The 15,110-nt window shown below is 36.5% G+C and overlaps 5 non-coding genes across 5 annotated transcripts; 1 reads left to right on the top strand and 4 right to left on the bottom strand.

The window, feature by feature from the left end:
• Positions 1-133: 133 nt before the first annotated feature.
• TRNAF-GAA (transfer RNA phenylalanine (anticodon GAA)) lies at positions 134-206 on the bottom strand. Its single transcript has one exon. It is a non-coding gene; the product is annotated as a tRNA-Phe (tRNA).
• Positions 207-1,143: 937 nt separating this feature from the next.
• TRNAL-UAA (transfer RNA leucine (anticodon UAA)) lies at positions 1,144-1,217 on the bottom strand. Its single transcript has one exon. It is a non-coding gene; the product is annotated as a tRNA-Leu (tRNA).
• A 668-nt stretch (positions 1,218-1,885) lies between these two features.
• Positions 1,886-1,958, bottom strand: TRNAI-UAU (transfer RNA isoleucine (anticodon UAU)). The gene has a single exon. It is a non-coding gene; the product is annotated as a tRNA-Ile (tRNA).
• Positions 1,959-4,362: 2,404 nt separating this feature from the next.
• TRNAI-UAU (transfer RNA isoleucine (anticodon UAU)) lies at positions 4,363-4,437 on the bottom strand. The gene has a single exon. It is a non-coding gene; the product is annotated as a tRNA-Ile (tRNA).
• A 2,668-nt stretch (positions 4,438-7,105) lies between these two features.
• TRNAV-GAC (transfer RNA valine (anticodon UAC)) lies at positions 7,106-7,179 on the top strand. Its single transcript has one exon. It is a non-coding gene; the product is annotated as a tRNA-Val (tRNA).
• Positions 7,180-15,110: the final 7,931 nt, after the last annotated feature.

Genomic DNA, 15,110 nt, shown 5'->3' with positions numbered 1-15,110 from the left:
GATGTACAGTCATCTATGGGAAATATGCTGTGACTCCTATTTTTAAAATGAATCGCTCCTATTTTGTATGTTAACAGGTTGGTAGACCCTCACCAAATCCCCCTCGCCCCAACCCTTTTACAGAAAAAGGACATGGAGGCACCGGGGATCGAACCCGAGACCATCCGATCTTCAGCCGAACGCTCTGCCTACTGAGCTATACCCCCAAATTTATCACGAAGGCTTCTATTCATTGATTACATTAATATTTTCAAAGGGGAATTTTTAACCGCAGTTGCTTAAAGGACAAGTCCACCCCAACAAAAAAATGATTTGAATAAAAATAGCAAAGCACTGAAAATTTCATCCAAATCAAATGTAAAATACGAAAGTTGTGATATTTTTAGATTTCGCTCAATTCCACACAACAGTTATATATGCACATCACGATCGGTATATATGAAAATGAGGGGATTGATGACGTTATCAAATCACTATTTCTTTTGTGTTTTATTACATAAATATGAAATATTATATTTTTCCCTCATTTGTCCTGTGTAACAAAGTTTTATTCCTCCCTGAACATTTTTAACTCCGACTGCTTTATCATTTCATGTTTCAGTCAAGTTGGTTATTACTGTCTGTCAAATTTGTAAAATTGAAATATTGTATAATAAAAAAAAAGGAAATAGTGAGTGAGGAACATCATAGACAGTCTGATTTGCATGTCACTGAGTTGTGCAGATAACTAGTTAAACCATGTAAAAAATAAGCAGAAAATTTTAAATATCATAACTTTCGTATTTTACATCGGATTTTGATGACATTTTAGCGTTATATTTCTTTGATTTTTCTCTATTGATTTAAAATCAACATTTTGGGGGTCGGGTTGACCTTTAAAATAAAATTTACACATGCGCAGTAATAAAAGAAGAAACAAAGCAACAAATTGATAGCATTTTGGTGAGATCATGAACCCTACCACATTTTTTCTCACCGCTTCAATTTCAATTAATTTTTTTTCCATGTCATCTACCAAGATGAGAATAAGATAAAATAGAAAGATACTATCCGAAAAGACCTCGGATCTAAACATTATTTTATCAGTATTATTGCATTTTATTTTGGGGCGGGCGGTAATAATGTCTGAAAAAAAATTTAGTTTGGAGGTATTGGGATTCGAAACCCAAGACCTTCCGATTTTAAGTCGAACGCTCTACCAACTGAGCTATACCCCCTCAACACAATTTTATGAAGAATTAAGTCCATAATATTCCATGTGGGGTCGATGCATGGGTTTCAAAAAGAACATTTCGCAATATCCTCTGTTTCTATAGTAACATGATAGAAAGTTAGTAACAATTTTCAACTTCGGGTAGGAAAGTTACGAGAATGGTTAAACCATGCATGTTGGTAGGTAGGGGAGGGATTGTGATATGAAATTTAGTTAGTAAATGTGATAAAAAGAAATAAAAGAAGATTGATTGATTATGACAAGCGACACCTCTTCTTCAATTATAAATCTTACACTTTCTGTCGATTATGTTGGCAACCGGCCATCTCATTCAATTATAAATAGTGAACCTTTATAATATTGAACGTCATCACTATTGAACCTTTTCTCATATTATGAATAGAGACACTTAACTTGGGTTATTGACCCCTTTCCCTTATTAATTATCAGCGACCTTATTCTTTGATTATGAATAGTGGTTCTCATTTTAGTATTATGAATAGTGACCATTAATAGTCATTATGCCGAACAGATGGATGATATCGGTGGGGGGGGGGGGAGTATGTGTGTGGGGGAAGGGGGTTGTCCAAGAAAACTATTTTTGTGCCCCTCTACCAATTTCCAACACCCCCTCCCCCTTCCAGCCCGGCAACCCCTTTCTGAAAAAGGACATGGAGGCACCGGGGATCGAACCCGAGACCTTCCGATTATAAGTCGGACGCTCTGCCTACTGAGCCATACCCCCATATTTATAAAAAGAATATTTCTAAATCGTAATATTCATAGATAAATTGACGTTACAATTTCCAAGGGGATTTTTCTTTGAAAATGTTGAAGCACGCATGCGCAGTGGAATATTCGTTAGCATCATAGGGGATTTTGTTTAAACGGCGGCAAGCTAATTGGAAAACACCCTCAATCCAGCTAAGCATAAGTATCACCCTTTCATTACCCTCTAGTTTCCGTTCAATCTCATTTTATCAATCCATTCTCTGATATTGAATCATCATGAATCTATTACATCTTTTTTTTTTACTTTTCAAATATCGTGCGGTATCATGATCACCACGTCGTTAATTACATGTACCCATGATTGTTTACAATTTTGTGCAAAATTGAAAGCATGCTTGCAAGCATAAAAATGATATAGTATACGATTTTTTAATTTGAAGCTTTTTGAGCTTGTACTCAAAATATGACAAGGGATCTCTTTGTCATTTTTAAGGGCAGCATATATATTCTAACCATTCACATATTCAATTAAGTTGAAATAAAATTGAAGATGGACAAACTTTTAAGAGACGATAAATAGGGGAGAAAATGCCGCAGATAGTGTAATATAGAGGGGTGCGGTGAAGGGAAGAGAGTAATGAGGAAAAGGAAAATAAAGTCAAGAGAGAGGACATGAAATCAGATGAACTAAGATGAAGAGGGGAACGAGACTATATCCAAAAGACACGAAATATGACACTTCAATATTACCGGCAAATTAATTACTTTTAAATTGTCTTTAATTCCAGCAGGCAACCACCCTTATTTTCCTTCTTTCCTACAGTATAACTGTTCTCCATTCCATATTCCACTCATGTGCTTCTATTTGTACAATTTGCTTTTTATTATATGAATGATATTGTGAATTTTTGTCGTGAAACAAACTTTTTACATTTTATATAGAATGCAATTAATAATTCTGTTCGTTCAGTTCTTGTTTGGTTTATTTTCCTCCCTATGATTCAATCTCTTCTTTGTTTCCCTTCTTTCATTTCCCTCAACTTTCTTCTACGCTGTAAAAAATAAATCCTGTGTAACAAAGTTTTATTCCTCCCTGAACATTTTTAACTCCGACTGCTTTATCATTTCATGTTTCAGTCAAGTTGGTTATTACTGTCTGTCAAATTTGTAAAAATTGAAATATTATATAATTAAAAAAGGGAAATAGTGAGTGAGGAACATCATAGACTCTCTGATTTGCATGTCACTGAGTTGTGCAGATAACTGGTTAAACCATGTAAAAAAATAAGCAGAAAATTTTAAATATCATTTTCGTATTTTACATCGGATTTTGATGACATTTTAGCGTTATATTTGTTTGATTTTTCTCTATTGATTTAAAATCAACATTTTGGGGGGTCGGGTTGAACTTTAAAATAAGATTTACACATGCGCAGTAATAAAAGAAGAAACAAAGCAAAAAATTGATAGCATTTTGGTGAGATCATGAACCCTACCACATTTTTTCTCACCGCTTCAATTTCAATTCATTTTTTTTTTCCATGTCATCTACCAAGATGAGAATGAGATAAAATAGAAAGATACTATCCAAAAAGACCTCGGATCTAAACATTATTTTATCAGTATTATTGCATTTTATTTTAGGGCGGGCGGTAATAATGTCTGAAAAAAAATCTTAGTTTGGAGGTATTGGGATTCGAAACCCAAGACCTTCCGATTTTAAGTCGAACGCTCTACCAACTGAGCTCAACACAATCTTATGAAGAATTAAGTCCATAATATTCCATGTGGGGTCGATGCATGGGTTTCAAAAAGAACATTTCGCAATATCCTCTGTTTCTATAGTAAGATGATAGAAAGTTAGTAACAATTTTCAACTTCGGGTAGGAAAGTTACGAGAATGGTTAAACCATGTTGGTAGGTAGGGGAGGGATTGTGATATGAAATTTAGTTAGTAAATGTGATAAAAAAAGAAATAAAAGAAGATTGATTGATTATGACAAGCGACACCTCTTCTTCAATTATAAATAATGACACTTTCTGTCGATTATGTTGGCAACCGGCCATCTCATTCAATTATAAATAGTGAACCTTTAGAATATTGAACGTCATCACTATTGAACCTTTTCTCATATTATCAATAGAGACACTTAACTTGGGTTATTGACCTCTTTCCCTTATTAATTATCAGCGACTTTATTATTTGATTATGAATATAGTGGTTCTCATTTTAGTATTATGAATAGTGACCATTAATAGTCATTATGCTGAACAGATGGATGATATCAGTTGGGGGGGGGGGGGGAGTATGTGTGTGGGGGAAGGGGGTTGTCCAAGAAAACTATTTTTGTGCCCCTCTACCAATTTCCAACACCCCTCCCCCTTCCAGCCCGGCAACCCCTTTCTGAAAAAGGACATGGAGGCACCGGGGATCGAACCCGAGACCTTCCGATTATAAGTCGGACGCTCTGCCTATACTGAGCCATACCCCCATATTTATCAAAAGAATATTTCTAAATCGTAATATTCATAGATAAATTGACGTTACAATTTCCAAGGGGATTTTTCTTTGAACATGTTGAAGCACGCATGAGCAGTGGAATATTCGTTAGCATCATAGGGGATTTTCTTTTTTTTTTAAACGGCGGCAAGCTAATTGGAAAACACCCTCAATCCAGCTAAGCATAAGTATCATAATCACCCTTTCACTACCCTCTATTTTCCGTTCAATCTCATTTTATCAATCCATTCTCTGATATTGAATCATCATGAATCTATTAAATCTTTTTTTTTTAATTTTCAAATCTCGTGCGGTATCATGATCACCACGTCGTTAATTACATGTACCCATGATTGTTCACAATTTTGTGCAAAATTGAAAGCGTGCTTGCAAGCATAAAATGATATACTAGTATGAGATTTTTAAGTTTGAAGCTTTTTGAGCTTGTACTCAAAATATGACAAGGGATCTCTTTGTCATTTTTAAGGGCAGCATATATATTATAACCATTTGCATATTCAATAAAGTTTGAAATAAAATTAAAGATGGACAAACTTTTAAGAGACGATCGATAAATAGGATAGAAAATGCCGCATATAGTGTAATAGAGAGGGGTGCGGGAAAGGAAGAGAGTAACGAGGAAAAGGAAAATAAGATTAAGAGAGGGGACATGAAATCAGATGAACTAAGATGAAGAGAGGAACGAGACTATTTCCAAAAGACACGAGATATAAACTTTCAATATTACCGGCAAATTAATTACTTTTAAATTATCTTTAATTCCAGCGGGCAACCACCCTTATTTTCTTTCTTTCCTACAGTATAACTGTTCTCCATTCCATATTCCACTCATGTGCTTCTATTTGTATAATTTGCTTTTTATTATAATGAATGATATTGTGAATTTTGGTCGTGAAACAAACTTTTTACATTTTATATAGAATGCAATTAATTATCTGTTCGTTCTTGTTTGGTTTATTTTCCTCCCTATAATTCAATCTCTTCTTTGTTTCCCTTCTTTCATTTCCCTCAACTTTCTTCTACTGTATATCCTTTCTTTGTAAAGCATCCCTTTCATTTCCTTGTCTTAAAGGGGAATGGAACTATTGGAACAAGTGGGATTGTGTGGAAAGAGAAAAATTAAAGAATAAGATCAAAGAAAGTTTGAGAAAAATCAGACAAATAATGAGAAAGTTATATGAGCATTTAAATATTGCGATCACTATATGCTATGGAGATCCTCCCATTGGTAATGCAACAAAGATGTGTGATGTCACATGTGAACAACTTTCCCTGTGATGGACTTTAAAATACCCCCAACATGTCTCTTTATACAAACTCTTTAATGTATTCTTTGAAAATCTGTATTACATGCCCTCCTATCATGCCTATAGAAATAATACATGATCTTCTGATAGAAGTGATAGAAAAGGCAATTTAAGTGAAATATATACAGATAAATGGGAAAGTTGTTCACATGTGACATCACACATCTTTGTCGCATTGCCAACTGGAGGATCTAATTTACAATAATGATCTGAACTTCAAATGCTCATAACTTTCTTATTATTATTTATTTTTTTTCTCAAAATTTCGTTGATCTGTTTCTTTGATTTTTCTGTTGTCACACACGCTATTTTGTTTCAAAGGTTTCATTTTCCTTTAATTACTCACACTTTGCGTCTTTCTTCCCATTTCTTCTTACCAACTCATTCAAATCCTTCCCACCTCCACCTCTTTTTACTCTTTTTCTTAATGCCACTCTAGCAACCGTTTGTTTTGAATTGTACTTGGTGTACATGTAGTTATTTATTATCATTATGTTTTGACAAATGTACATGTAAATGTTTAATCAAATTTGAGCCAATGTGAACTTCATGTAATTCAGCCTTTGGGCTGCCACGTGATCATTTTTTTAATAAATACAGTTTGACTACTGCAATCTACTTCTTACTACTACAATATATGCTTGATGAATAATGATTTTAAAAATCCTATTTTGGAGGTATTGGGATTCGAAACCACAAAACTTTTGATCGCTCTATACCTGAACCGAGATGGCCCTCAACACAATTGCATAGTATAGTCATAATGCATAATATCCGTTGTTGAGTCGATGTGGGGGTATTCAACAAAACATTTCGCAATATCCTCTGTTTCTATGGTAACATGATATAAAGTTAGTAATATTTTCAGCTTGGGGTCTGAAAGTTATGAGAATGATTAAACCAGGTTAGAAGATAGGCATGAAAATATGCAAATATCGAATATCAAACTTCGAAGAGATGAGAAAAGAGAGAATAAGACAAAGCTTTACCCCCATCCCCCGCTTTCCCCTTCCCCCCCCCCCCATCTCTCACTCTCCCTCAATCATTAATCTTCATTTTCATCCATTTAATAATGAGTACAAAGAGAAAGATAAATATCCACACCAAACCCTAAATTTGTATTTCATTTTATCAAGAGAAAGGCGTAATTAATTATTTATCAACATCATTTAAAAAAAATAGCCAATACGTCCTGGACGAAACAAACTTTATGTAACGCATGCGTAAAACCGCTTGTGCAAAATACATTGTTCAATTTACGATATAACAAAATTCCCCATCACATTGTAATCGTGTAGTTATAACTTTTCCAGAAATCATTAACATGATGGTGGGGGTATAGCTCAGTGGCAGAGCGACTGACTGACAATCGGAAATGGTCTTGGGTTCGAATCCCAGTGTCTCCATGTGGGATTTTTTTTATGTTAATAACTTTATTTCTCTGTTGGCCGACAAGGTGGAATTTCATTAAAATTGTAAATAATGATCAAATGAAAAATATCAAGAATAAAGAAAAGGTGTGATTCACGCGGTCTATATACAGTCAGCGTAATGAGCAAAAAAAGGGGGCAAACATGGCGTATGGGAAAAAAAATTAAGAACATTGTAAATCCATAGTAGGCCAAAATGAATGTGACGTAATCAAAATCAACCTAGGCGACTTTAGATTTGGGTATCATTTTTTCCTTTTATCCTCTAAATCGAGGTATTTATTCACAATAACATATATACAAACAATAAAATAAAATTTTATTTAATTCAATAATGCAATGATTTTTTGAATATCACATTTTTTCAAATTTTCAAACTTGTTTTATTGTTTACATAAACTTTCTAAGTAAAGAATCAAGCTTGAATTCAATCCATAAAGAATTTGCATCATATTTTTTACCTTTGAATATGCTTTTTATATAATTTCTATAAATAACAAACAGAGCAATAACACAAAATAGATTGCACATATATGGCTGGAATTTTGCAGATCATGACCTGTAATTCATGTTTTTTCATCTATAGAAATAATAATCTTAACATGTTTAAAATATAATATGAAATGAAAAGTGGTTTCAACTTTCCCACAAATGTTGCATGTGTTGTTATTCACTACATGCCACTTTTAAATAAATTATCTTTTGAGGGTAGAATCTTGTTAAAAAAATAAAAAATAAATTGTTTAATTCTGTTATTTACGATTCAATGCAACTAAAAACGAAATACATGGTTCCAATTAAAGGAAATTGGTAATGAGAAAAGATTAGACCAAAAAGATACAATGCCTGGTTCTTCAGATACATCTGCACATGATAATGAACAGTCTAATAAACATATTAATTTTGCTAAAAAATTGTGCGATCGTTTCCTTTTAAATTGCATCATTTTGGATTTTTGAAGTTTATAGCGTGACCGGCGATATAATAATCATGATCCCATTTTTCAATTCTCATCTCATCTCTAACCAGAGAGAAACAAATCTCTCGCTCTTGTTGATATAAAATCTTCTTTCCCCTCTTTTCTTCTGGAATTTTTGTTTTTGATAATTCTCTGTAATACATGCACATTATTTGAAACGACTGAAGCACTATTTCAAGGCTCGCTCACTACGCTCACTCGCCGCATTTGTCTCATAACTACACACCCCTTGAAATGTGTTTTTGGACATCATTCTGTCTTCCATAAAATACAGAAAATTTGCTTGCTCGCTTCGCTCTCTCACATTAGGATATCGACTGCAATTCAATAGTATATATCACAACAAAACCATTCCAACAACCATCGAAATAATCGTAATATGCATTTGATTGTCCTCACCAAAAGTGATAGATGGTAGTATTATTGGGTGCCCCCAATTTGTTAATTTTCATGTCATTATATTGTTATCGCCCCCTCCCCATCCCCATGCCGTAATCAGATATACGCCTCTGATCGTAACAACAACTTCTGACGATTCGCATGTTTGTTTTGTTTTTGTAAAGTAGCAAAATTTTGACCAATTTAACTTATGATGTAAAAATTGACTTCCAGGCTGAAAGGTCTTTATGCCTATATCTCGTCAATGTCTGATTTCTACCAGCGTTTAACCTCATCTTCAGATATATGCCGAATTAACTCTCTCTCTCCCTCCGCCTCTTCTTTTTCTTCTCCCTCTCTGTTTTAATCTCTTCTCTCTCTCTCTCTCCCCTCTCTCACTCCCTTCCTTTTATATACCTCTTATTAGGCGAGCGGCGAGAGGCCAAAATTTGGGACTTTAATCCCCCCGACTGGATCAAAGCAAAAACATGCATCAATTTGAAGGAAATTTTCTGAATTTTTTAGAACTGAGAATTAAAAGTGTCGCAGGGTGTAGCTTCACCATGGAAACCAGCCTTGAATAGGCCACGCCCATTTTTGTGATAAATGCAAAGCAGTAACTTATTTTTTATATTTGTTAATCAATTACACTAATTTATATATAAATATAGACTTTACAAGGATAAAATCACTACACATTGAATGATATGATAACGCCTAGCAACCAAATATATATTTCATAAATATTTGATTTCAAAACTGTTGCCTAGCAACATTATTTTCCCTAGCAACCATATTCACTTTTCAATATTCTCTCTTCTTTTACCAGATTAATTCATTCTATCGTATTTTTAAGTTTTTAATTTATAAAAACTGAAGAAGAAAGTGAATTTTGATGAAAAAAAAATAAAAGAGGAATACTAGGATGTATAATGCATTTATGATCATGAAAAATTACATTATTGCCATGTTTGATTAACCCCTGCATGTCACGGATATAACTGTTTGTGTGTATTTACGACTATACGCAGCAGTATGGTCTACTATTATTTAATGGATTTTATTGTATTGTTATAAATCATTCTTAGTTACCCTGCTGTGTCATGTTATCTGTTCTAATCTAAATAATTGAGTATTCATAGATTTTTATGTTACCTATGGAAACCATCGTGTTGCCTGGCAACAGCATTTTCCCTAGCAACCATCACTTTTTGGCGATATCTAAAGCCTGTAATCTCCCAAAAATTCTCTTTTTTGTCCTAAAAATGCATCTTATACTATTTATCGTGGTGATGGCAATTAATTTCAGTCATCTGGCCAGGCAGTCGGCATATTGAGAGAGGGCTGGTTGTATGCAGAACATTTTTCCTTGGGGTGGCAAGACAAAAATCTCCAAAAAACAAAGCGAGGAAGCGAAGCGACTGAGTTTGGCAAGGGGCGCTTCATAGTAAATTGAAGGATATCATGCATACTTTTGGTTTGGTGAATTTGGTGAAAATTTTCAGTTTAAAAATGTTACTTTTCACTGCGTACAGAAATGGGAGAGGAAATGGGTATTATAAACAATATCATTTAGTTTGTTATTTGGAACATTTTATTCTTTAACATTTTAGGAAGGGTAATACATATCTAAGACCAACCAATAAGTCTTATAAAGTGTCCGCAAACATGGGAAATTAAATTATTTATCAGTATGGCAAATAAAATTCTTAAAATGTAGTGATTGTGAACTCAAAAGCTAAATACTGCATGGGTTACCTACTAAAATGTGTAAATCACAATGAACTATCAAAAGTTCTATCTGCGATTCTGGCAATTTTCCTGCGTTGTTGCAAGGTGTTTTTTTTTCATTTTAATTATACCAATGCATGGGCAACACAATTTAACACAATAGTCTACTTGTAGACCTTTAAGCAGGATTGCTGGTGTACCTGGACAACTCGTTGAAAAAAAGGCTCTTCAATGATCACCTGCTGTGATTTAAACACAGATCAAGAGATCCTCAGTATGTCGTGCAAATATCAAGTAGACAACAAAAATTACTCGAATCAGAGCTTGTTGCTCACTAGAACCGGTTAGTCCCTTTACATTCTATATGGGCATTACTGATTCCAGCAGTTAATTAGCAGGTCAGATATCTGTTTAAGCAGAAATAATTAGGAGTACATGGAGTATAGGCCCTATTATTGTCTCATCAAGCTAAAGGGCAAAGTCTTAACCATTAAACTAATGAGTATTTCTTTAAGTTCTTTCTATGAACCTCCTAACCAATCTTTCTCCCTTCCTCGAGAAGCCCTCTCCGATCAAGGAAATGTAATCATTGGGGATTTCAACAGTCACAGCATTATCTGGGGATATGGAGAAACCAACGAGATGGAGAACTTTTGGAAAACTGGTCAGATGCAAATCAGAATGCATCACCTCCAAAAATGTGAGAATGTTGTGCTTGACCCTCTCTTGCACACTCAACATCGACCTAATGGGCTGAAGGTAAATGCAGCCATCACTCCGCGCACAGTTCTCTTTCACAGACGTTTCACCCTGAAGAAAGCAATCTGGAAGCAGTTTGTCATAGATCCGAATACCTATCCAAAGGATCTCCCAGCACTCCCTACTCATTATGATACATGTAGAAAGCTGAAATCATAACAGAAGAATGTTCCACGAGGATGCCGTACAAACTATTCTCCGGGCTTGACGGATGACGAAGCTGCTGTACAATAAATATTTCAGGAGCTTTGAGAATTACCCATTTGGTGCCGATACCCTTGAATGTGGGGAAAATTGACAACTGCCATTCTGGATTGTAAAAAAGAAAGTGACAGTAATTTTAATAAATCAATGGATATGACTCACAACAGCAGAAGCCGGGGAAAGCAATTCGGATCCTTAAAAACGACTATGCAAGCCTCAAACTATACCCATAGTGACCACCGACCAAGTGGCCCACTATCTTGTGTACAGTCAAGGTAACCCTACATAACCGAAGGGCCAACCTCCCTAAAAGTGCAGAGATATCCTTCTAACTAAGAGTCATTTGAATACACAAGACCATTCATCATGAACGTCTTGTCTGCTTGTGCTATGCTATCAAAGAAAATAATGAAGAGCAACAAGGCACCTGGATTAGATAATGTATGATATCCTCTGTGAGCAGATCACACTTCTTGGACCTATTGCAGCCCAAGGGTTGCTGACATATTTAAACCACTGTTTGCATGGGAAAAACAATGGCAAGAGGAAATTGAGGGTTGTTGCCTAACTCGAGCCAGGCAAAGACCCAATCAGCCAAAAGAGTTACATAACAATCTCTCTACTCTATCACACATATACGCCCTTTGAAAGGCTCCTGCTTAACCGCATTGCTCCCCTTGTGACTAAGTTCCTCATTCCAGTAGGCAAGATTCAGGCCAGGAAAGTCCTTTACTTATCAAGTACTGAATTTGACTCAGTACATCAGGTGGTTTGAGGAAGGTCTGAAAACTGGAGCAGCCTTTGTTGACTTCTCTGCAGCTTATGAAATAGTTAATCATAGGGTAGGCCTACTTACCAGGAAAGTCATTGTGATGACAAAGGACGTCAAGTTGACAAAGCTAATTCAGAACATGCCGTCAAACCGGTTGTTTGTGAATCTCAATGGTTCCAGCAGCAAATGCTGGAGGCAGAAAATGGTCTACCCAAAGAAGTGTCCTAGCCCAACTCATCTTTAACATCTACACAAACTACCAACTAATCCACCCAAACACCAAGAGCTACTTATGCTGATGAACTGTGCATTGTCTCACAGAAGCAGTAATTTAATTGAAGAGGTGGAAAAAACATTCAGTGATGCTCTGGCATATCTGACCCGAAACTGATGGTCAGATGGTGTTAAAAGTGAATGAAACACACCAGCAATCCAACCTACCTTGACGTCACTCTTGGGTACAAAGAACATGTAGCCAAGACAAAGGCAAAAGCTGGAGAAAGGAACAACATCAATAAGAGGCTTGCTAACACAATATGGGGAGCAGATGCCAAACCATCCGTTCAACAGCTCTGCTGTATGCTACAAGTTTAACCCAGTCCTAAATGCTGCTTGCAGTGCAATTTTCAGTTGTCTGCTACCAAAAAGAGTTGATGTTCTTTACCTATTGTGTGGCACAGTTCCCCACACATAGAGGTATCAGCACGGGTGGAAAACAAGCCAAAAAAGGTGTCCTTCTTCTTCCACTCATTAACTATGAACGTGCCAAAAAGAGACTCGAATCAAGACAGTTTCCTTCACTTGACTGAATCCCTTGATGGCTATGCACACAGTCAAATGATCCCCCTATGGTTAAACCACCTCCAGTCTGTGACGCAAAAGCTTTTCATGTGACCTAGCGAATCACACCCCCAGGTTCAAGTGACAAATGGCCATCCTGGTCTGGAACAAGAAGGTGCAAAGCCCTCAATATGCAGTTCGGGGCTATAGCGGGGATGCAGACACTATATACGACTGAAAGGAGGATCAGACAGTGCATCACCTTTTGGTCTCCCCCCCCCCCCCCCCGTCCTACCAGAGCTGTGCGCTGCCAAAGATCTGGAGTCGTTCAACCCAAAAGCCAGATCTTGCTTGTACCTTCTACAACACAGGACTTGTGTAGTGACCCAAGAAGATGTGCACAGAGCAAATATTGCCCTTTAAAATCATTCAGTATCCTATGATCAAATTGGAGCCTAGGTGTGCAGGAGTTTGTCTCTCTAAAAAGTGGCTTTTAAGGGGGGTATATAGATATGGGGTAAGATTGTTAGCATCGAATATCTTTGCTATTCCACTGGCAAATTGTAATTTTCACCTTAAAACACCAACATTCAGAATATAGGCACCGTTTTCAGCAAATTTTTTGCCTAACCGACGGCCCCATTAGGAACCAATTAAGTCCCTGCCTCCTCCCCCATCCAACAACCCATGAGCAAATAATCATTTTTTTCCGAAATGTCAGATTACCATAAATAGGTGTCTTCTACCAGTCAGATAATTAATGACACACTTCTTCTTTATAGGTCATTAAAGATGCCATGTCCTGTTAATGGTACAATATCTACATGTAGCTTTCCCGTGAAAAGTGGCAAAGGCAGTAGCAGTTCATAGCTCCGGTAGACCCATAGGCTATCAAACAAGATCAGGTAGGCCGTTCTTCACTTGGACCTGGAAAGTGATGTACTAAATCCATATGTGAGATTGTGCATCACAGACTGGAGATCGTTCGATCAGAGGGTAACGCTTTCATGCGTGCAGAGTCACCAAGGGATTCTGTTGAGAAAACTGTGTCTAGATTTGAGTCTATTGGCAGGTTCATGGTTGATGAGTGGAAAACTATCTACCTGATTTTTTCTTCTTTCATCTGTGCTGATGACTTCTCTTCTGACGTATGGTGGGGCAATAATACAGAGTAGGTAAAGATTACTCACTTCCGTTAGTCGCTAACAGCCAGTGATAGCTCTGCATGCTCTATTCAAGACTTGGGGTCAATGTTTAGCACCAAGCTGTGTACCCAGCAGTGGTTGTCTCTATTCAGCAGATGTGAGCAAACGTCATGACATATTACATAATGACACTAAGACATAGAAAACATCTCCCAATTTAGGAAGCCTTTCTATTCTTAATGGTTTCCTTGTCCTTTTCTTGGACAATCAGGAATGATAGCTCAGTCGGTGGAGAGGGGGTTTCGGATTCCGGTGACCTAGATTTGATTCCCATTTGGTGCGTTAGTGCTCTTTTGTTAGGCGCATCCTCATTACCAGGTCTTGGAGAGGACATTAAGCTGTCGGTCCTCTTGTTGCTCTCTTAGCAATCAGGTAAATAACAACCATATTAAGGCTTAAGATCCCAAGTTTCCATGCTTTCATCCCTCTGATTTCTTGACAGTTATCAGATTGAAAGTGACATCATAAGTTCCCTGTGATTAAACTTCTGACACTTATTAATAAGTTTCAACAGAAACTTGTCGAACTCACAGCTTTGGCATCTTTGGGCTACAGCCTCCACACCACAGAAATATAATACACGTAGAAGGATTGTTGTCATTCACCGTACACACACCACGATGGCCCCGCTCGAGCGCACACGCCGCCATCTTGTGTAGAGCAAAGATCCCGGGCGTCTACTGTATGCGTTCACAGCTAGAGCACTTTGCTGAATTGAAATTGTGAATTCATTCATCATGAAACGGGCATTTAATTTTGATTATTATTTTTTCTCTCTCTTCTATTTGCCACTTGTTAGTTTTTTCTGCCTTCCCCTTTCATGCTTCTATCTAACAGCTCTTCTGCCCCCTCTCTACTAGCTATATCTGTCTGTTCTTGGTAATTTTTTTCTTCCCTTTTTCTCTTGATTCTCCTCCTTTATTTTTATCACAAATTTTCTGCCCACCCTCTCCATTTATCCTTCTTCCCTCTATAGCCATCTAATGGCTCTTGGAAATTATTCTTGCCCCTTTTTCTCTTGAATGTCCCCATTCTCTTTCTTTAGTTTTATCCAACATTGCTTCTGCCCAACTTCTCTCTTTATCCCCCTCTCCCTCTC

Source organism: Lytechinus pictus, chromosome 16 (assembly GCF_037042905.1).
Source record: "Lytechinus pictus isolate F3 Inbred chromosome 16, Lp3.0, whole genome shotgun sequence".
Classification (NCBI taxonomy): domain Eukaryota; kingdom Metazoa; phylum Echinodermata; class Echinoidea; order Temnopleuroida; family Toxopneustidae; genus Lytechinus; species Lytechinus pictus.
Note: the sequence above shows the minus strand (reverse complement) of the source record. Positions and strands in the feature narration are given on the sequence as shown.